At 38.4% G+C, this 23,382-nt stretch overlaps 1 protein-coding gene and 1 long non-coding RNA gene across 3 annotated transcripts in view; one reads left to right on the top strand and one right to left on the bottom strand.

Annotated features, from left to right (window-relative positions):
* Positions 1-8,328: 8,328 nt before the first annotated feature.
* On the bottom strand, positions 8,329-15,896 carry LOC108506703. Of its 2 annotated transcripts, XR_001877858.1 has the most exons (4): positions 15,844-15,896; positions 9,723-9,905; positions 8,682-8,729; positions 8,329-8,443 (listed from the first exon to the last, which is right to left on the bottom strand). It is a non-coding gene; the product is annotated as an uncharacterized LOC108506703 (long non-coding RNA). The 2 variants fall into 2 exon arrangements; XR_001877856.1 differs by lacking the exon at positions 8,329-8,443 and having other exon boundaries at positions 8,481-8,729.
* A 362-nt stretch (positions 15,897-16,258) lies between these two features.
* The window catches only part of B3GALT1 (beta-1,3-galactosyltransferase 1), a 184,956-nt gene continuing 177,832 nt past the window's right edge, over positions 16,259-23,382 (top strand). Inside the window, exon 1 of the mRNA XM_017838520.1 lies at positions 16,259-16,356. The gene's annotated coding sequence lies outside the window, so the exon portion shown is untranslated. The remainder of the gene's footprint in view (positions 16,357-23,382) is intronic.

Raw genomic sequence — 23,382 nt, 5'->3', positions numbered from 1 at the left:
ATCTACATTGCTTTCTGTCTTGATTTGTGAATTGCCATAAAATCGATACCAGCAGGCAAACCAAACACAGACAGAATACTGAAATGGGCCAAATTTTCTGCTGATGTCAAGGGGCATTATTATTGTCAGTGGAGATATATTGATACAGCAATTATTTCATCCACCCTCTTTGTATTTGTCTGCTAGTTCCATTTTCACAGTAATTCAGAGATCAAGACAGAAGAGCAGCAGGCAATTTTCCAAGCCCAACAGATTATCCATTATTTCCTTGTGCCCCTTACTGGTATGAAATAAACTTTCTACTCATGTTTTGTGCTTTATAGATAAATAGTTTCCTTTATAATTAACTGTGATTCATAGAAGAAAGAATTTGATATAGTTGCTAATATAAATGTAGCTATCTCAGTATTAAAATTTAACTGAAAAAAAGTATCAGGTCTGGAAATTAAAATAGTAAAACTAAAAAATAATTATTTCCATAACATATCTAGACCATACGAGTGCACAGTCTGCAGGTTACAGAATTCTTCATCAGAATTTCAAACATCTGCACCTGTTTATTGATCTTTCCATCACATTGTACATTCAAAGATTGTAAATACATTATACTCAATTCCACTTATACTATAAAACCTTTTATTATCCTATCTCATTTCACAAAATAATTAGCTATTACAAATAAATGGAAAATATTGTACCTGATGAAGTGAATAGTCCTTTCAAATGCATGTATTCCTGCAAAGGGAGAGGTAAATAGTCTTTCACTTCCTAGGCTTTACTGTTGAACAAAAATGAAGCCCTATAATTACCACCTGAGATACCAGCTAATGGAAAGTGGATAATGTTCTAACAAAATATATGGATATTTGTTAAAATCAAATCATAACGTGGCTTAAACTAACTTGTAACTTTTTAATATGTGGTTCTAGAAACTGCAGATTCAAGAAAATGAAACATGCAAACTCTGCCAACAGAGAGTTTACCCAATGGAATGTCTCGTTGCTGATAAGCAGAATTTTCATAAATCATGTTTCCGATGTCATCACTGTGGCAGTCAATTGAGGTAAGAAGTAACTGCATGTCCACCCACAGAACTCTGCTTATGAGTATAAATACAGATGGTGAAATTATTTTCAACTGTGTTGGATTGACAGGGAGGTATCCTGAATTTCCCTTTTCTTCTCTGCTCCTCACATCTGCCCTGTGACAGGGAACAAGTTCTTTAAATTCTCTAAAGAACTGCTTCATCCCGGTACCTTCCAAATTCTTCTGCACATTACTTCCTACTGACTGTTAGAGACTTTCAGGAAGCAGCAGACACAGAAACTTGGGTGGATCTGAACACACCAGATTTTCTCCTAATTTCCCTCATCCATAAAAGGAGTTATGATGGTTCTCTGCATTAGCAAACCACTCTGCAACCTTTGTATGAGATGCAGGATTTATTGCTCTATTGCTCTATCAAACTGCAAAGGCCAACAGTTTTGACTTTAACACATTGAGGGTTAGTTACACACAATTCCTTTACTTCATTTGGGAATCCAAATATAATTAAACACAAATTTCTGTAATTTGCAAAAAGGCTAAAAAAAAAATTGTGCTGTGGAACATTTCTATTTGAAGCTTAGGCTGTGCAACAACTGAATGAGTTTATGTTCTTTCTTAAATCACCAAGCATGACTCTTCTCCTTCATTTTGACTTTGATGTATGGGACATCGCAAGTAAAAGCGGGGAAGGTGTGTGGTCAGAACTGGACAATACATTGAATTTGCTCTCTTTTTGCTCTTCCTTTCTTTATATGTACTGATATATAGGGGTGCTTGAAATAGCAAATAAAATGTAAAGTTCACGGTAGTTTATGATATGTAAAAGTATAAAACTGATTTTCTTGCATTTGGCAGCTTGGGAAATTATGCATCACTTCATGGAAAAATATATTGTAAACCCCATTTTAAGCAACTTTTCAAGTCAAAAGGAAATTATGATGAAGGTTTTGGACACAAGCAACATAAAGAATTATGGAGTTCTAAGGATCAACAAAGTTCAGTTGACAGTACTCACACTGAAGAAACAAATCCCATTAACAGTACACCCACTGATCCTAAACCAATTACAGAAGTTGATAAAGACTTGTACTCAGGTACTGAAGGTGCTCATGCTGATATTTTGGATAATAATTTGAAAAAATCCACAGAAAGAGGTAAATTAAAGATGTCATGGCCTCCTTCAACAGATGATGAAACATCTAAGAAAACATTTTCTATTGAAGAAGTAGCTAAAGTAAATAAGTCAAAGTGGCCCCCAGAAGGTTTTGTTCAAGAAAATTCTAGTTTGAACACAAATAAACCTCTGGGCAACAAAATCGAACCTCAGAAAAAACACACTGAGATGGAGCAAAACAAAAATAACACTGCAAATGCACAACAAAATCAACACTCATCCTTTAGCTCTCTGTCTGAAAAAGAAGCAAACAAAAATGAAGCAGGCAATAAGGGAAATGATGAGAAAGCTGGGAACATGCCAGATAAGCTGAATAAATCAGAAGCATCACAGAATAAGGAGGAAAGTGGAAAGGATATTAAGGAAGGTGATAATGTGATTGTGAATAGTACTGGGAAGGAGCAAGGGAAAAAAATTAATGAAATTGATGATTCAGAAGTTGTACAGGTTACTAATATTGATGATGTAACAGTACAAAGGAATCATAAAGAATGCAGCTTGAATAACAACAACAATAATAATTACGCCACTTTTTCACATCTAAACATTTGTAGAGAGGAAACAACTCTCTCAGCTGTGTCTAAGACAACGGTAAGCCCTGTGATTTGCACTGAATCACAGCATGCCTTTGCAAAACTGGACAGTCAGTCTGGAAATGAAGAAATATTTGAGATGTATGAACCTCATGAGAGCTATTCCAGTGATACCGTAACTGTTTCACAGGATGAACAGGACTCAAAAGATGAAGATGCCGTTACCTCTAAGAGTCTTGCTCAATTTAACAATGATGCCACTTTTCAGAAGTCTCATACTAATAGCACATTAGGTTTAAAGGAGGCAACTAATACAACATTGCCTGCTGATATCGAGTTGATGTGCATTGGAGAGGAATCCAAATATAACAAAAAAGACAAAAATTTATATACTATTTTATCTAACACTATGAAAACATCTTTCCTTGAAAAAGACAACCTGGTTTTAAACTGTGGTCTAATAGACTCTGTAGACATAAGTAAAAGCTCCTGCACACCATATTCAAAAGAATGTGGAAATTGTGATACAGAACTGAATTAATATTAATGCTTGTCAAGGAAGTGACATTAAAAAAGTGGCAAAGAATGACATAAAAACAAGCTTATATTTACTGTGCTCAAGACATACTGCTGTTCCATCATTCCAAGGCAAGAAAGTCAAGTTCAAACAGCTCACTGTAGAGCAACAAATTAAAAGAAATAGATTTTATGATGAAAATTATTAAACCAGCTAAGTAGTCAGGCATGTTTGTCACTCATTATAAAGTATGTCATAAATAGGTATTTCTTCAGTCCAGTTATTTTAGTCCTCCTTGAAGAATTTAAAATCCAGAGATTTCATAAAAAATAATACAATTATACTGTCAATTAAGCAGATTTTATCTACTTAGTTTATATTTAAGGCAATAAAGATGCATAAGATAGAGTTTTTTCAGTCAGTAATTAAAAAAAAATCTTGTTTTTCTACATTTCTGAACATTGCAAAGAATATTTTACTACATGACCATCCTGGAGAAACAATAAATTTTAATATTTATCATTTGTAATGATTTCAGATGTGAGGCACCTGGTGTGCACAAAAAATTCCATAGTTTTTTTTCTTATGTATTATGATTGTAACTGAGCTGTTGCTCCATGACAAACTATGTACATTTGTTGTGTTAACTCATAGTAGAAAGTCTGGGTTTGGTTGGGCTTTTGGGGAGGCGGTGTTTGGTTTTTTGTTTGTGTTTCTGGATTATCATGCACTATTTATTTTGAAATGGACTTGTTATTGAATAGTACAGCTGGCTGGTGAACAGTAATGTTTTGCTATATTCCTAGAGTTGCTATGAATGAAAGAAAAATCCCCCAGAGTGTGTAAATTTTAACCCAGGATAAAACCAAACAACCTGGGCAGAACTGGAACAAGGTCTGGGGACACTGAGCAATTAATACTAGTGGCTGTCTCTGTAACTAATTCAATGTCATTTTAACTGAAGCAGCTCTCCAGTTTCATACTTAAACCTGTACAAACTTATGCAGACCTTGCACTTTTTTCCTTAAAACCTATGCTTATGGATTAACATTTGCTCTCTTAACACTAGCTTGCATGAAACAGCAACATATCATTAACTGTTGACAATGCATAATAAAAAAGTACTTTACAAAAAAGTATTTTGTGAAATTTTTTCAATATGAATTTATACATATGATTTTCCTTAAATAGTGTATGAAATTCTTCATGCAATAAATATTTTCAACTGAAGTGTGAGTGAAAAGGAAGGATAATCAAAATACAGTTTTTAAAATAACTCCTGAAGTATCTGACACAGGCAGGTGTTTGAAATAATTTGCAGGAAAGACAGGCTGATGTTAAAATATTTAAGAAATTATTGTGCAGAGTTCTAGAACAAAATACCTGCTGCACTGCAACTCATTGTCCAAGGCAACAAGACTGTGGGTAAGTAGGATGTCCACGTCACTCTTCCATACCTGCACAGAACCAATGATAAAGTATCACACAAGAGAAAAGCTATACATAGTATTTCTTCCACAAGAATACTTTAAGAGTATACTACTTCAGAGTATTCTCATGAAATGCAGAAATACAGAAAGACCCCTTAAAATGAATGTTGTCACAAGAAAAGCCTTCACACAAGGCACTCCAATACCACTTTATTTGAGAACTTTATTAAAAAGCATTAGCCTACAGCCAAATGTGAACATTTTAGAATTATTTTTGCAGGAGAACTCTCTCTTATTTCTCACCTCATTTGGCTGTAACCATGATAAATTATTTTTTAAAACCCAAGAGAGTAAATAGAGCTAAAATATGTTGTTTGCTTTTTGAGTAGATAACACAACTAAAAATAACATCAAAAAAATTCCTGCTGAGACAACAAAAAAAATCTCAGAAAATGTATGCCCGAAGAAAATCAATGGAATTTGTCTGGAACATTTAGTCTTCTACATTAACTAAACTTTCAAATCTCCCCCATTTCTCAAAGTTTCTTATTAGATATAAGATTGGTCTTGACTCTATTAGTTAGGAAAGAGAAGTGATCTTACGGGTGAAATGGTATTTGTTTATGTGCACATATGTAGGTGTGATCAAGTTAATAATTCAAGTGAAAAGCTAATATGGTTGCAACATTTGTACCTGTGCCATTTTCCATCCTTTTGCATATTCTGATGAATTCAGACTTGTATACAACAGTTTTAGAGGAGTGACAAATATCAGTTATGATAGTAAAAACTCATTTACACCAAGAAATTAATGTCTCTGAAAATATCTTTACAATATATAGATCTACAATATATAGACCTAAGCAAAATAGAAAACGAGTTACAGAAAAAGTGTGTTCCTTTCTGCCAGCTAGAGATGACTGAAATAAAGGCGTTGATGAAATAGTAGAAAAAAAACAAGACAACAGAAAATTTTTTATTCCCAGAGGGAATATTATTTAAAGACAACATACATAAATGACATACCATACAGGGCAAATCTCTTTTGATATTCCATGACCGAGATTCTTCTTAGCATAGGATGGACACAGAAATGCAGAGCCTTCCTCTAGTCGATTCATTAGCTTTGTATTCTCTTCTCTCAGCGAGTAGCCTTTTTTTCCTTCTTCCAGTAGTGAGGGTGGATATTAAGGAAAAATTAAATTATATTATATAATTCTTTCTTTGAAGCACAAGCCCCATTATACTGTCTTGGAGTTCTTATACAAATCATAAGGATGACACCCTGTAAACCTGTTCTAGAAAACTAATAGCCATGGGCAATAAAAAATTACAAAAGAATGAACATTATCTGAAAAAAAATGAAGTATAAGAGTTCTTCAGAACTTGAGCCAGAAGCTTAAAGCAGAAGCAATCAGAGACAAGACAAGGCTGGAACTCACTGAATCTTACTCCCTTTTCCAAGCAAGGCAAAAGAGATGGGTAATGGCATATGCCTGAGTCACCCTAATGCACACATATATTACCACTACAGAAGTCACACTGTGAAAAGAATGCATATAGCAGCTGGAAGTGAGATTGGCATAAAATCTGTAGCTAGAAAGTACCAACCTTACTGATATTCTCTAAATTAAATACTAAATTGATAGTAACTCCTTAGCTGCCGAAAAGCCCTATGAATTTTGGTAAAACCATATACATTTACTGTAGCCAAGGAGCTGGTCTTTATGGTTTTAAAAGAACTAGCATCCATTAGAACCATACTTTTGTGAGAGAAAGTTGTTATTCTAAGTTTAAACAGCTTTAAGTGATCATCTGGGCTATCAAAGTTTTAGTACCTGAGTTTAAATAACTGGTCATCAGTTTGTAAAAGTCTCATTCTGTGAGGAGAGGCTTGATGGCTCTTGAGAGGAATCATGGCACTGAACCCCCTAATCTGTCAGTGAGACAAGAATTTCTGGCTACTCCTAAGTATTGTCTCATGGACAGGATATGTAGCCATGCCTAGGACAGGAACCTTACAGTCATGGATGTCAGAGCTGATCCATTTCCAGCACAGGTGCAGCCAAGCACTGTTCAACAAGCAAAACTGCACTGACAGGTAGCAGTGAAATGAAACTTTTCCACGTCATTATTTAGTACAGGAGGCTTGGAGTCTGAGAAGTCTATTTTCACTGGGTATTATTGGCTAGTGAAGATGCTCTACAGCTTTTAGAACACAGCAGGGTTCATATATTCTTCTATACTCAAAAGCACCAATTAGAGAGATTAAAGAGCCTGATTTAATGGCTAGGCCAGCACTGGACTTTAGAGGACTTCTAAATTTGCAGTCCCTTTGCAGCTTCATTAACATAATTGGCACAAAGACTTACTTAGAGCTATTTAAATTGTTTTTAGAGATGCAGCATGTCAACTAATCTCTTTGGAGTCTTTATAGAGTCAGGGGCATCCTCAAAACTATAGAGGGACCTAAATAACACTTTTACTATACAGCTGGACTCCTCCCAGGAGAGGAACTTGCTTAAAGCAAATACTTGATTACTCCAGAAAGTGTACATACCTTGTATGTCTTCTGTTAAGCATTCATCTTCTTCTTATATATCAATAGGCAGACCTACACTAGTTATCTTAAATGACAGTGCTCAGGGTAGACATTAAAGCCATACTAAGGATCTGCCTTATTCTAACACAGAACATTTCTTGAAATATCCCTGCCAGAAATAATTATAGTTCAGGCCTTATTTTCAAAGTGCAGGATAATTATCAGAATTACTGATAAAAGATTTTGGCCATTTCAGTCAAGTATACCTCCAGCTGTTAGGTATAATTGCAAAAACATTAACTACCCTGGGTACACTCACAAAAACAGGAAAACACAAAGACAAAAAGAGACAGATTAAAACCTTTGTCTCTTTTAATGCTTTCATCCCTTAAGAGGCACCTAAGTTTAACACTTCAGGTGAGTTTTATTGACTTTCACTAATAGCATTTCACCTTGTATGTGGGTTACATTTAATGATTTTGACATGAAAAGCATTTTTAAATGTTTTAGAGAGTAGATCTGTGTTAAAATGTGCTTGGAAACATAATCAGACTGACCTTACTTTTGGGCTTTCTAAAAGAGTAAATGACAAGTTAACCATGAAAGATCTGAATTTTTCAATATAGTCTTTAAATAAAAAAATAAGGCAGCTGTGTAATGTACTGCTACAGGAAAAGAGGTGAAAAATTCAGCCTTACCTCACCATGGACCATAATTCCTACAGCTTCTTCACCTCCCCTCTCTTAGAGTAGGGTGTGAGAGAGTAAGAGAGAATAAAGTCTTCACATTTACTTTGAATTTGGATTTCATTAACTAAGCACACTACAATTTTATTTAAAACAGACATGAAAAATCTACTATATATTTGCAGCAGGTGATTTTCAAAATTTTATAATTTGTTTAAACTTTAAAAAAAAACAACAAAAAAATAAACCTTGACGGGTTCAAACCCATTTTACCTTTTGTCTCTTAGCACTGTAACCATCTCTATCTCTTTAATTACTTTTAGGCTGATAAAATGATTCATGTGATAAAATGTATGATGCTGAAAAGGAATAATATTCTATCACAACAGATATCTATGAAAGAGCCATTCCTTCCCCACAGAAACTGCATATTCCAAAGTGAAAAGAAGGTAGTTTTTCCAGTCATCCTTATTACAGAAAAAAATCGACAAAATTTCATTATCAAGAAAGTCATCTGAAAAAAAAAAAAAGAAAAAAAAAGAAAAAAAAAGAATTTTCAGTACAAAAGATGAAACAGTTAAAAACTTTACAGGGAGGGGAATGGAGGTATAGCTGTACCACGAGCGAATAGAGCAGTAAACAAAGTACTTCAATGTACTGCTTGGTAAATTAGATTATGTCATCTTTATTGTAACACTAGTGCATATATTGTAACAAAAAAAATAACTAATCTATATGAAATAGTCTCTTACCCCTTAAAATATGCTTCCAGTTTCTTTCTGTGATCACAGTTCAGACCTCTACAGGATATTAGATAAAAAGGAAGAAATAGATAGCAATGAATTCTGCTTATATAGATGAACACAAAAAATAATTTTTGCAGTTCCAATCTTAAGAGGTTTTGTACAGTTTTTCACAAAGCAATATTAAAGAGGAAATAGCACATACATAGTGTCATATACTGATTAGAATCTCTTTTTCCTTACTGTGTCCTATAAGCTGCTGTTCTAACTTGGTAGGACAGTACTCCTGTACTCAAAGCCACAGACTGAGCCTTGGTGGCTTTGACTGAGAAAAGTATTTTGCCACGGTGAGCAGTGAGTTTTGTGTGCCTGGAGAGAAGGTAAAGAAAAGTTGCTTTAACAGGCTCTGGCAGCTATCCATGCCGACAGCATGCCATAAAACAGAAACAGCATGGACTCAGCTTCTTGGGCCAGAATACGAAGTCTAAATTGTTTTCTTCAAAGTGAGGTATTAAGACAACAACCAAGAATACCTTTACATGTTTTTGGAGGTATCATGATATGAACATTTGTATGTTCAATAACGTATGGCAAACTATATTTAAAAATACTAATGTTATAAGCTAACATACTGCAGAATGCAGCAGTATCTCAAAGGTGGGTGCCAAGAGGAGGGTGTCTTTTCAGTGGTGCCCAGTGACAGGACGAGAAGCAATGGCCATAAACTAAAACACAAGAAGTTCCACTTTAACATGAGGAAGAACTTCTTTACACTGAGGGTGGCAGAGCACTGGAACAGGCTGCCCAGGGAGGTCGTGGAGTCACCCTCTCTGAAGATACTGAAAACCCACCTGGACGTGTTCCTCTGCCATCTGCTCTAGGTGACCCTGTCTTGGCAGGGCGTTGGACTAGATGATTTCCAGAGGTCCCTTCCAACCCTAACAATACTGTGATTCTGTATCTTATTTTTTCTACTTTTAATGAAAGTATGTGTGCACTATAGACATCAAGATAGGAAACTGAGGTAAAAAAATAACAGGGATAATTTACCTTATTTATGAATGCCTGTGTAAGAAAACTCAGCTTTATAAACTTCCAAATATCTTCCAAACAATTAGAAGAGGTTGGGATTAGGTGTCCAGACATTTATGTTCTGTGACGACATTTCAAGACTACTGCAGTACTCCAGCAAACAAAGCATTTTCTTTAACCAGCTACAAATTCCATTGTCACCTACAAGAGACAGAAATTACATAGTATTGCTTTTTTTGATATGGAGACCTGGCTACACAGAAAAGATGACTAATGGATGAAGCTCTGCACCTCCTGTACCTTTACTGATTTTGTCCAAATGTAGGTAAATGTATTACTGTATTTACTAATACCTACTATATTATTGATTCAATATTATGCGACCATAATTTCTAAAAAGTAATCATAATTCACTGGGTCATAAAATAAGGTCAAATAGACAACCATAATTTTACCATTTACTAACAACTGAGTGGTTGAATTTGCAACTTTATAACTTTTTAACTTACATATGTGCCAAATACAATTAGACGGGTTGAGTTCTGGAAATTCAAAATCTGGATCGACTTGAAAGTTCTGAAAACTGTGAGAGACTGTCATCAAAATATCATGTTTTATGGACTGCTGGACTTTCAAGTTTTAAAATATTAGGATTAATTCCTCCCGATTCAAGTCTTGGAATGATAAAAATAAATACTAGAATTTCCAAGAACTTTCTAGAATGATTTTGTCTTAACACACATTAAATTATTTGGTGGAGCAGAAAAAAACACCAACACCTGTCTGGGATGATTTCTGTAAATTACACACTCTTACTCAAGTAATATTATCCTGTTAAGCTGTGGTGTTAAAAATCTATGTTTTATTCTATCCTATGCAGGCATGTATGCATTTTAATTGTGGGGAAAGGTAGTTCCATTCTAGTAATAGTTTTGCATACTTGCCAGTTAAAAAATGCTGTTTTCAATTGCTTATAATTTTGTCTAATGTTATCTATTTGAGGAGAAGCTTTCTGCACACAGGAAAGGACAGACAGACTGATTTATTTTTAAAGCTTTCCCCAGAAGGCTTTCTCCATTTCCATGAAGAATACCTGGTAAGAGCATAGAGTTTTGCCCACACTAAAAAATACCTTTCATCTGAATAAACTTAAATCAATCTAGTGTCTCAATTTTGATATTGTTGTATTTCAACTACATTTGCAATATAGTTTTCCATTGCAACATGTCACGTTATTTTTTTATGGTACACATCATGTCCTGGTGATATATAGCCAGGAGAATATTCTTTTAGGACTTCTTTCTGAATTGCTGCAGCAACTAGAAGATACATTGGAGATTGTAATCAATAAATCCTGAGGCCATATGTTTAATAACTCAATAAATCAAAATACTAAACAATCCTGCAAGTAGCAGGATTCATCCCTTCCATTCTCTGAATAAGGTAAGAGTCCTAAGAAAAATACAAATCACAAAATTAAAGACTATACCAGATAGCTTTTCAATTCAGGCATTTTCATTTTCAAACTTAATGTTCTTTCAATGTAATATATGAATGTCATATGTCTGTATGTATTTAAATAGATAAATACTCATGAATACATAAGTAGAACCACAAGCAATCAGGAAATTACCGTAACACCAGCTGTGTATATATAGAACTAGCAAGCTCAGTACCACTAAACTGCTTTATAATGTGATGGCTTCACTGTTTTTCCCCTCATTCTTTCTATCCATATATTCTATTTTTCCTTTTATTGCTCCTCTACTTGCATTACAAGCTGTTTGGGACTGAGACTTTGGACAAATTTTTTTTTCCAGTGAAAAGCAAGAGCACACAGACAAATGTTCCTGATGTAGGTCTTCTATCTCTGCAAAAAATTTTGATACCCATGTTCCCAGCCCCTTGCTGGGCAGCGTTCTAACCTATGTGGATGCCACTACAGAAACAGAAACGTGAATAATTTCTCTTAAGATGATCTTCAGTGAAAATAAGGGTAACAGAAACAGTCCTGTGTGTCAATCACAGAATACTACCGGTGATGACAATTCCAACCTTTGCAGAGCAGTACCAAGGGACAACAATCCTGAATTCTGGTAACTGTGTCCTTTGAGAAAATGGAAATTAAGGACAAGTCACATTCCACTACTGGTCACATCCCCTTGCTGGTAAGCAAATCACATGACACAGAATCAAGCTCTCTGGTTTGAGTAGCAATTGCCAAATCATCCTCCAAGAGCCTTAAAAAGAAAATTGCATGCAAAATGAAAAAATAAGTGAAAACATTAATCATGATTAAACAGAACCACATTGATTTTTGCCAGCTGGATTCAGCCACTGACTGTTATGTGAAGGCTCTTCTCTCTTGGTTAACCCAGCTGAGAGCTGGATTAATTTTTTATAATTAATTTCTTAGGTATTAGTGCAAATGCTTGTCAAAACAGTTGATCCAACAAAAAATTAAATATGGGGTGGGGAACAATAAAAACTCTAATACATTTAAAACAAAGATAAAAATATCTAAATTGAATGGAGCAATGGAGAAAAAATAATGTTCTTCATATGTCCTGGTCACTCATGCAAAGCAGAATTGCTTGAATCTGAAAAAACAGTCCACCACCCTCCATTCTTCCATTCAAAAGGCCTATCTTACATCACTGTTGAAGGCAGTCACAAAGAAATATATATTTATGGAGTTTTTAAATACTTCCAAGTATATTCATTATGTTCATGGTGACATTGCTATGAAGGACACTATATAAATGAAAGCTGTGCTTACAGCTGATCACTGTAGATAAACAAGCATTTTGAAGGACTCACTGCACACAAAGGAAGTTGCCATGCTTTGTTTATGGGGAGATCACCTCCTTCCAGCTGACATAATACATGGGAGATAAAATAACAAAAGGAAACACTTTGTCATGCAGTGTGAAATCAGATCCCAATGCACTTCAGAAGAGATCATGAGGGGACAAGAACTTTGTTTCCTTACTTGTCTATATAGCACCTATCACATAACTGTGATTTGCATCTCACAGCATACATCTGCATGATATTAAGAAATAGTTTACCAAATGAGGCTGAATAGCAAACTGTAACACATTTAAAAATAAATAATCAAATATTCCTCCCCTAGATCTGTAAAGGGAGCGCTGCATCCTTGCATCAGTTAAATATTCAAACCTGAACAGAACAGATGAGTGAAATAACGTTTATCTCTAAAAGGTTATTTTACAGTTTGATGTAAAAGATCTGCCAGTACAACATGCCTCAGTACTACAGTATTGCTCTCCTAAAATCTGAGGTTAAACGCTCAAGGATATACAGAATTTTGTTTCCTTTTTTTTTTTGGAGATGAATTTCAGCGTAGTTCCTACTGTCTGCCAGGGTCCCCAGTACCAATATTTAGCCCGCAGATCACATCTTGTTGGCTGTTTTAACAGCTAAAACAATGATTTAACAGGTATGATTCCTGACTTCTGCCACCCCTGTTGATCCAGGACAGAAAGAAATCCTGCTGACAGGGCTGTATGGGGATTACATTTTTTATACTGTTTCTGCTGTGAATAAGAGCAGTTCAGCTCCTGTATGTCCTTTAATACTTTTCAAGAGTGCTGTATCATTTTTCAGAAAGAATTGTTGAACTCTTCTAACTTATGGGATTGAAAGCTAAATTATGGTCTTGTGTGCTAACTGGGACACAAGAAACTCCCCAAGTTTATCAGGGTATTAAGAGCTCTGCTAAACTTCAGAATATATTATGTGTACTGTAAGGCACTTTCATGAACAGACTCGTATTTCAGGTGTGCTATTTTTTTTCCTCATATGTTTAGGATATTTAGCTGTTATGTTGTGGTTTGTCTTTCTTTTTAATGATTTAGTTAACTTACACACTGAGCTCTGTATATACTTGCGAAAAGCTTGTGTTGAACCTCAAAGGCTACTCTTTTAACATGAGCATAAAACTCAGAGAGGATATGTGAATTTCTCTTTACATTTTTAGATAAGTTTAAAATATTAAAACCAATGACATTTATGTTCTACTCACTACAAAGAGCTTCCTTTTTAGTATTATTTTTCATATTTCCTCCTTCTTTGCAGGATTTATAAAGCTGTAGCTGTTTAATGTTTTAGTCAGTTCTGCAACGTTTGTAAAACTCTTAACAGTAAATAAAGTATATTTGTTGGGTTTGGGTTTTTTTCAAGATAACAATATGGCTGACATCAAAGGTTAAAAAAACCCTTCCTGCTTTAACAAAGAGTAAAAAAATCTGATACTTTTTGATATGTATTTTTAACACCACACTTTTTCAAGGCTTGAGGTAGTTCCTCTAGTAATAAAAGTCATTTGCTAGGAAAAAAGACATTTTGACTGAGCTATTGCACAGTGTCTAAATCCATAAGCATTTAAAACATTTCTCGTTATTTCATTCCAAACAAAAGCGTGTGTATTGAATCTTCACACTGGACACAGTAAACTCAAATGCCTCATTACCACAGAAGAAAAAAAGTAAACAGTTGAAGAGTGTGAGGAAAAAAATCTATCACTGTAGTGCATCAGTCTCACCAGAATAAAAGTTGCATTAAAAAGCTGCTAGGAAAGGAAAGGACATGACTTTCAGGTTGTTCAACAGTACTAGCAGTTCTGAACTCAGCAAAGATGAGGGTACCTGCATCTGGTATGACTAAACAAGGAATTCTGTCTATAAATATAATATAATATTAGTATCAGCAATAAATTCCTTCATTAAGGACTTAATAAACATTTGCTTATGACCAGATTAACTTGAGAGGTTATTTAATTTTAGAAACCTTTCTAAAAAGCATGAAATACAATGGCAAGCCATTCAGAATTAATAAACCTCCACATCCTTTTGAATCAGCAAATAAAGCATGAAACTAGGCAAGGGGATCTACTTGACAAACAAATTCCAAAACAGTGTATGAAGACAACCAACACTGAAAAGAATCCAGCAATAAAACATATTTCTGAAATCTTTTCTAGCATTTCATCTGGCTTTTTAGAGAAAGAGGCAGGAAAAGAGGGAAGAGACATTTATTGTAACTGAAATCTTAGGAGTCTAATAATTACTAGTTATAGAAAAAAAGTGGTAATAATGCAGTTAAAGTTGTTGTACTCCTCTCCTGCTGTTACATTCACCCTTCCACTGCTCCTTTGGATCTCCTGATCAGTTGCATTCCAAGTTAGCATGACAACAGTGACTTGTGAGCATTTGGAGTCCTTGGCCAGGAGAAGTATGATGTCCAGGTTTATTTCTTCTTCATCCTCTAGGTTCTACTTAAGATCATTTTTATCTTTGCTAACTCACCTTTCTCCCTTTCTCTTTTTTCATTGGTCTGCAGCTCTAATTCTACACCTGAATTTAATACATACGTTGGCTTTTAGATATGTCAGATACTATTTCTTTGTTACCCCCAAACCCATTTTTGTCCAGCTCCAGGCCTGCATTTCGTTAGCTGACCATGGCTGAGCTGTTCATTGCCATAGGGTCTCCAGTCTCTATGGTTCATCCTAGGTTTTCACTTCTCCAGGGCCTTTGGTACCTTACCTGTATATATCTACATCACTGGTTAGCATGCAAAACACCTCATTCTATGTAGAATAAGAGCAATGCAAAACTATGGATGCATCCCATAAATAAAAACTAAACAGACACCTGGTCCACTGGCAAAATCGCTGAACCAAGTTGAACACAGGTGCAGGCAGGTGCGGCACTGCCACTAAGACAAGTTCTGCGGTCTTGCAAACTCGGTGCAAACCCCTCGGCGCACTGACAACCGTGCCACGGAGCGTCCCGCACAGCTCGGCACTGCACAGCTCGGCACACACGGCTCGGCACACCCGCTCCGCAGCGCGGCAGCGGCCGAGGATGCGGTCCTGTGCCCGCCGCGGCCACGCCAAGGTCAGCGGCAGCCGGGCAGCCGCGGCGATGCTGCCGGCGGCGATGCAGCCGGCGGTCACGGTTTTAAGATCGGTGGGATTTCCCCGGAAAAAGATACATCCTGACCCTCTCCTTTTTTTTTTTTTTTTTTTTTTTTTTTCCCCTTTAACAAAGCGCCTCCGCGTGAAGTTCTCTGTTCCTGCGCACTCGAGGGTTGGGCGGCACCCGCTCCCCACCTGCGCGGCCGGTCCCCAGCCCCGCTCCCGGTCTTCCAGAGCGGCTGGGGACGGGCGAGACCGGCCCCGCCGCGCGCGGCAGCACCGCCGGCAGCCTCCGCCAGGGCTGGGGCGCGTCAAAGGAGACTCCGCGGCACTGCCCCGGCTCAGCCCGGTCCGGCTCCCGCTCGGCGCACCGCCCGCCCGGCACCGCCGCACCCGCGCGGCCACCGCTCAGCCCGGCGCTGCTCCCCCCGCCCGGAAACGGCGTTGCCGCACGGGCCGGCTCCCATTGGCCCCTTTCCGCCACTCCGTCCCGCCTCCCCGGCGCTGCGCGTGCGGCCATTGGCTGCCAGGGCCGTCAGTCGGCGAGGGCGCGCCCCGGCGGTGCCCGCGCGGCGCTCCCGTGCGGCGCGCGCGGTGCCGGCGGCGGTGGCGGCTGCGGGCGGAGCAGGGATGCGCTCCGGCTGCGGGAGCGGCGGCGGCAGTGGGAGAGGCGAACGCCCAGCGGGGCGAGGGTGGCGAGCGCGGCCGGTAAGGTCCGGCCGGGGGAAGGCGGATGCCCGTCTCCCGTGCGCGTCCCTTGCGCCTCGTGCTGAAGGGGCCGGCGGCAGCGCCGGGCAGCGGTGCCGGCACGGGCGGAGCGGCGGGCGGGATGCCGGGGGCGGGCGGCGGCGCTGGGCCGCGGCGGGCAGGGGGCGCGGGCGGGCGCCGTCCCCCGCCACCCTTTGCCATGCCCTTCGGCGCGGTGCTGCCGGCGCGGTCCCCGGGCGGCACCGGCGGCATGGTGGGAACTTGGTCCGCCGCCGCCGCCCGGCTGCCGGCGGTGCCCGCGGGTGCCGCGGCGAGAGGCGACACCAGCCCGCTGGTCGGGGCTGGCGGAGGGGCTGCGGAGCTGCCCCCTCCGCTCCGCCGGCTCGGGAGGGCCGAACGGGGCCGCCGATCGGTGGCCCCGGCGCTGCCGGTGCGGGGCTGCCGGAGGTGGCTGCTGGAAAGGCGGGTGTCGCGGGTCCCGGGGGGCGGCGGCGGTGCCCGGGCCCGGCTCTACCCTGCTCGGGAGCGGCATCGCGGACGTGCCCTGGCCCGGTGGAGTTGCTGGGGGCGGTCAGCGCGGGCGGGCTCGTCTGGGGACGGTGGTCTGAACTTCCTTGCGAAGCAGGATTGTACTCCAAGGTGGTCCCGGACGCCCAGCTGGGCGATCCAGACAGTCGAAGGCGGCGGTGGTGGCGATGGTGGTGGTGTGGCCGCAGACTGTATCTTAAAGTTGTTAACACAGTTACCTCAAATAAAAGTTATTTTAGAGTAAGTGTAACGGTGACGGTTGATACATGACCATTGGCTATTGAGACGGAGGAATTCCACGATGAAATCCCGTTTATCCCTCCCTGTGCACTCTTTTCCATTGTTCTTCAACCTGCTGTACTTTTAGTGATAGAAGATGACATAGGAAGGTTTTCAAGTATTGTAAAATCTTGTTAATTTAGATAAAAACAGACTTTAGATGGTCTGTATAGATGGCAATGTAAACATTCAGCATCTTGATTATATAACACTTCAAGGAATTTGACAGGATGTTGCCAGACTTTGCGATGAAGGACATGATCCTCCAATCATGGAAATAAAGAGGAGTTTTGACACAGATTCTGTAGGAGGCAGGATAGCATCCACAACTAACAATTGAAGGGAAATTAGTTCCTGTTATCTTTTGGTTATTTTGGATGTGTTGGGTTGGGCATTTTAAATATTAAGAAACACTGTCTGCAGAATATGTAAAGAGCTCTTCACTTGATTCGGATTTTTTTGTTCTTTTGTAGCTTTAATCTTCCTTTTCTACTTTCTAGGAGTGTACTGATCTTGCTGTCTTTTCTTAATTGAGTATTCTGATACACTAGTTGTTATAAGGATGCATTCAATCACGTGATGCATAACTTGTTTTCAGAATTTTTTAAAATCATGTGATAGATGCAAGGGTGAACAACCAGTGCAAACACCATTGTTACACATAACATGCTCTGCTTTGGGGAGCTGCAGCCCATTTTTACAGCTGTGGGGAAGGCACAAATAAGTGTAAAAGATTTGACATGTGGAATTTGTAACTGATACAGGTTAATATTGTTCCCTCCTTGCCTACTTACCCACTGAGTAACATTTTTGGCAGAATAGGAATTGCTAATGACAGTCCTCGTACATCACGGATTCTGGATAGATCTAGATAGATTCATCAAATGCAATATTGTCAAACCAGTTTTTCAGGAACCTCTTTTAATTAACTTGATTCAATGTTATCTGAGTATTTCAGATTAATTTAGTGAGCAATCCTGATACAAGTATGTTGCACATAGTCATGATACAGTGTCTGCTATGCACTCATATGTGCTAGTCTGCCTTGTAACCTCACCTGTGTTTTCGTTATGGGCTTTTTCAGGAAAAAAAAAACCAAAATTTTTGTGTGGTTTTTTTTTTCCCTTGTGAGTGACACCAAATTTTTATCTAAAAATCTAGTTTATGAATAGGTAAACAGTAGAACCTTCAGCACATGAGTAGTTTTTATTTGTGACACTCATTTCACCAGGATTGTTCCAAAGAGGACGTACATACGGAGAATATATGCCACAGTATTTGTTACATAGCTAATCTTTATCTTATCTACTTTTTTTCCCTGGCACAGTTCTGAGGAAACCTTTTCTAAAAGATCAAAATATGTTAACTGTATAACTTCAGAAGGGTGCTTGATTCAGTGTTTATCTTACTTCTCTGTCTGGTAATAAGTAAAGAACTTTTTTGGAGCATCAGCTGTCCCACCACTAAAGTGAATATAAGTGTATTAACTATTTACTTGTTAAAAATATTAATCAGCTATACATTTACTAACATTCATAAGTATTATCATTATATAATGCTCATACCTAGTTAAAAGTTAGAGAAAAATGTAGAAGTTTCATAAATTGTTAGTTTGCTTTTCATGGTTTTCTTCTATATAGGAGAAAGTAAGTCCATCTGTATGCCTCTCAACTAAAAGGACACTCAAAGATATCTTGGATTTTCCTAAGCTGCTTTTGTAGTAGGAGTAGTTTTTATAAGGTAGTATCACTATATGTAAGATAACAAGAAGTCTGGAACTGAAGCAGTCAATCCAGCATATTCTCCAACCTGCTACCTATTTACTTGCTTAGATAAAGATGGATACTAAAATATTATTGATGTAATTTGCCATGAGTACTAGGAAAATGATTTCTTTTGATACAGCTAGGGAAAACAAGTAGCATGCTTTTAGGAAATAAGTATGTGTGTACATTCAGTTGAACCACTGAAGAGTTGCAGAAGCTAATAGTAAAGATGAATGAATGAATGAATGATATATCTCCTAGTTGTATTAGATCATGAGAATGGTACACTGCTCTTTTTGGAAAAGCTAATGCTGTTTTTGAACTGCAGTTAAAACACTGACTTGTAGCTGTTAGCAAACAGAGCAACTCTAAATGCTGATGTATGGAAGCTCTGCAGAATTCCAGATAAACCAATGCATAAAATGCCCCAGCATCCAAGTGTTCCCTTTGTTGCTTGTTCACAGGCCTCAGATGTTTCAAAGTGGTGATAGTGTTTGCTGCTGTCTAACACTGCCATGGCCATGGGTGAATGACCAAGAGTGCTCTTCTTAAGCTCCTGTGTCTCCTGTGAATGCTTTCCAAGGAACATAGAAAAGATAGTCTTAAACAGGAATTCAGCTCCTGATGCTGAGAAGACAGCTCTGAACAGAGGGAGAGAGGTGAAGATGGGCAAGTTGTTCTTTGACTGATAAGCAGGCAGTTATAATTTTGGCAAAGCTGTGCGGACTGCAGATATGTTGGTGGCTGAGATCAGCTTTCTCGGGTACATCCAGGAGAAAGAAAGGATGTACAAGAGTCTTGGGCCTGCTCATGGGTAGTATTAATACAGAGATGAATCAAAGTGTGATAATGAATTACAAATCTCGTTTAGGAGCACACTTGTATCACTACCTAAAATGTAAAATTGCGAGGTATTGCATGTGTAGTGGGGAGCGGACACTCTCTTTTTAACCCTCATGCATTCTGATTTTTGTAGCTCTCAATTTAACCTCCCAAGCTAATGGGAGTAATCTAGATATCTGCAATAGTTACTCATCAAAACTGTACTCTATTATTCCATTGAAAATTAAAAGTGTAATTTAATGCATATATAAGTGTATAATGTAATGTATCACAAAATGTATCACTACACATATTTATATGTATACATTCTTTGTGTCTGAATAACTAGAAGTTACCAAATACTGGAAAGGGAGCTAATAGTTAAGAGTGCAGTGAATGAAGAAAATGCTATATAACTGAAACCGTGTGAGAATTCTGTTGAGCTATATTTATTCATTTCTATGGAGTGTTGCCAGCTTACCTTCTCCCTTTGCAGGTGTTCTGTATTACCAGTAGCCTCAAAATATTTCAATTATAATATGCCTATTTCATGTATAAACACTTTCTGTACAAAGGGCAGAAAACACCCTACAGATACTGGATTTTGCACTCAATTTTTTAAAGACTGCCACCTGGGTACCAGTAGACTTTAACTCTTGCTATCTTTTGAGACTTGCTTTAGTAAAAATGTGAATAACCTTTCTTCATGCCTAACCTTTCTTCCCTTTGAGTGGTTCTGCAGCTCAACTGTTTGAGGGGCTGATGTTTATTTCTTTTGTCCCTCAGCAGGTGGCTACATTTTCACTCAAATAGCTGATCCTGCTGTGGAACAACATCTGTGGCTTTGTGGGGGTCACACTGGCTGAACTAACACAAATATTTCCTCCTGGGTCTAACCCTTATTTTTGTTTAAAGATATAGTACTAATTTATCACTTAACATAGGGTATTGTATGTTAGAATTTATACTAAAGGTCTGCTGTTATTCAAATCTGACCTCTATCTTTCACAGCAGACAAGAAGCAGGAGTGTAGCCTTTGTGGTTTTTTCACTAGAGAAAACTGAAGAACATCAGAAAAGCTCTACTGGGTCAGACCAGTGGCCCTTCATAGTCAGTGTTTGATCTCCCAACAGTGACATTAAGAGATGCTATTAGGGGCTGTACACAAACCTAGCAATCTAAAGTACCTATTCCCTTGTACTCTTCCTGCCTACTTAGTTTTCATATTAGGGATGGTATGTATATATCTGCTTAGTGTTTTTAGAGACCATTTGTGGACCTGCAAACCAAGAACTTGTCTTTTTCAAACTTGCTGATGCTCACTACCTTCACATCCTCCTGTGGTGGCAAGTTCCAGAAGCTTACTACTAGGTTTGTAAAGAAGCACTTTTAATCTTTTATAGACTAATGTTGTACTAGCTTTGTTAAAAGGTCCCTGTTCTATTACTGGAGGATTTACCAAGCAGAAGTTTTACATTACTTTGTTCACCATCGTCACAGTTTGATTGATCATATCTTACTTCAGCCTTCTTTCCTAACTCCCCTTGAGTCTCTTTTTCTAAGGCAGGCACTCCATCCTTTTGATATTTCGTTCGCCCTTTTCTGACTAGAGTCTGTCCTTGAGATGCAGAAACCAGAACTTCATAGGCTACTTGAGATGTGGGTGGGCCAAGGTTGTATAAATATGCTCTGTCTTCTTCTCAGTGCCTTTCCTCACAATGCCCGATGTTTTGCTAAGTTTTTTTGTTGCTGTTGTACATAAAACTGTTAATTCTAGGGATCTGTCAATAATGACTGCTAGATTTTTTTCTCCAATCATTTGTCAGCATGGTGTGTATGTGACTGAGATTATTTTTCATTAGATGTATTAGCTTATGTATATCTACACTGAAGTTTATTTGTCATCTTTTTGTCCACTCTGAGTCCTGCGTGGTGCTTCTGGAGCTCTTTGCCATCATCATGGCATTAGTTCTGTGCTCAAAGGCTTCTTGTCTTTGTCTTGATTTTGCCAACAGTGTCATTCCTTATGAGTTCTTTTTGCATGTATGTCTGATGTCTTAGAGGAATAAAAGTGTTGTGGCATATCAGTCAAGGGTGTTTGTAAATCTTAAAAATTATTTGTATGTAACACAGGCTTTGGTTTTTCCTTGTGTTTCTTTGAACCTCGGTAAACATGAGCTCATAAGACTAACAGATTAATGCTGTGTCCAGAAATCCAGACCAGATAAAGCGGAAAGAAAACTCTGAAAAATACAATTCATAGTACTTATTCCAGCTGCATTGAGTGGGAAATTGAGAATGGTGGTATATGGTATTTCATCCACACTGATTGCCATTAAAATTATTCTTAATTAAAACGAAAGAAGCTTTTAAAAATATTGGATTGCAAAACGACATTTACTCAAATAATTTCAATGCTTTCCTAGCCTCTCTATGGATTCACTACACAACGGTCTTAACTCCATTACCATCTAATTAATCACCTTCCATTTGTGCACTACATTTCAGTAATAACCAAAGTTTTTCCTCTCCTCCCTCCCAGTTGTATTAGAGGTTAGGCTGGAAGCCCGGCATGTAGAAAGGACCTCTTCACGTTCCTTGTTCAAAACCAGGCTACTCATTTGATACTCAGGGCATGTCACTTAGAAGAGCTGCTGCATTGCAAACAGCATTGCGAGTGAGGTTTAAAGAAACATTAGAAATGTATTATTAGTGTGTTAGCACATTATTATGTGCTGTGTTACTACTTAGTGTTACTGAGCAATAAATGTGGTTTCACAGCAGTGTGACTGCAGCAGCATGTCTGTGGTGATCCCCTTTTCCCTTGTTCCAGTCACGATAACTCCATCCTTCCTAACGCTTTGCAGAATACTTCAGCACATTAGTCTGGCAGAACACTACTCTGCCTCCTTGGCCACTGGTTTAAAAAAAACAAAACAAACCAGAAACACCCCTTCTGCCAGCTTGAATTCGTTTAACAGAGGACCTTACGAAGGCTGTGAAAGGGAGGACATAGAACTATGAAGGTAAATGCAAGAGGAGATCAAGATGGTTGAACAGCAGCAGTTACAAATTGCCTTATGGGCTTGTCAAACCTCAGCCTGAATGCTGTTCTGTTTCTTGATTTACTGTTGTTCAAGTACTTGGCAGAAGTACAGGACTATTTTAGTAGTCAGCCTATTGCTTTGTTAATTTAAATATTTAGCTTAAAGAATTACATTTTATATCCTTTGAAGAAAGGCCCCAGCTGTTCTACTGTCCATTGATGAGGTCATCTGCTGTGTAAATCTGGTTGTCTAAAAGACTGTGTCACCAACTGTAGTTAGTTGCAGCCATAGGATTCTTCTTTCATTTTGTTTTGCACTACAATACACTTCACCAAAACAGCTTTTTCAAACTAGCATGTATTCAAGTACATAACAAATATGTTTCTACTATTTAAATTTTGTCATGGGTGGTTTAAAGTCAGATTCCTGATGTATTTAATGAGTGGTGTTTGCTGGAACCTGTAGCAACCAAGAGAAGGCAGTTTGCCACAGAAAAAGGTCTTGGTGTATTCTGTTTGCATGGTATACTTGAAACTCACCTAGTGCTATTCATGACAAACATGTCCTTGTGTACAGTAGCTGCA

This window comes from Lepidothrix coronata, unplaced genomic scaffold (genome assembly GCF_001604755.1).
Source record: "Lepidothrix coronata isolate B3197 unplaced genomic scaffold, Lepidothrix_coronata-1.0 Scaffold7, whole genome shotgun sequence".
Taxonomy (NCBI): Eukaryota; Metazoa; Chordata; class Aves; order Passeriformes; family Pipridae; genus Lepidothrix; species Lepidothrix coronata.
Note: the sequence above shows the minus strand (reverse complement) of the source record. Positions and strands in the feature narration are given on the sequence as shown.